Here is a 406-nt window from a genome sequence, read left to right as displayed (position 1 = left end):
TTTCTAATTTATATGATAATAAATGGATTTGCAGATGTCAAACTCAAAAAGTCATAAATTGAAGAGAAAAGAGATCTACATTTTACGTTAATATCCTTGAAACTGGACGTCAGAAGTGAAGTGTACAGCTGAGCTTTCCCCTGAGAGAAAAACCCAGACCTTTCTAAGCACATTCACTTTTCTCTTTTGCCTCTTCTGTTAATGTTAGGAAGTCCTCTGAGATTGGGAGAACATGAGCCAATTTGGGTAATTAAGAGCTCTGTGCATTGATCTCTCAAGGCCACTCAGGAGTAAATAATTATCCAGTGCCTCCAGTCCTTCAGGCTGCCAGTCCCAGTTAAGCTCATATCTGTCTTTTTCTCCCAGAGTTGTCACCTGCATCAGGAGATCCATGCCTGAGTGTCTT

This window comes from Pteropus vampyrus, unplaced genomic scaffold (genome assembly GCF_000151845.1).
Source record: "Pteropus vampyrus isolate Shadow unplaced genomic scaffold, Pvam_2.0 Scaffold749, whole genome shotgun sequence".
In the NCBI taxonomy this organism is placed as follows: domain Eukaryota; kingdom Metazoa; phylum Chordata; class Mammalia; order Chiroptera; family Pteropodidae; genus Pteropus; species Pteropus vampyrus.
Note: the sequence above shows the minus strand (reverse complement) of the source record.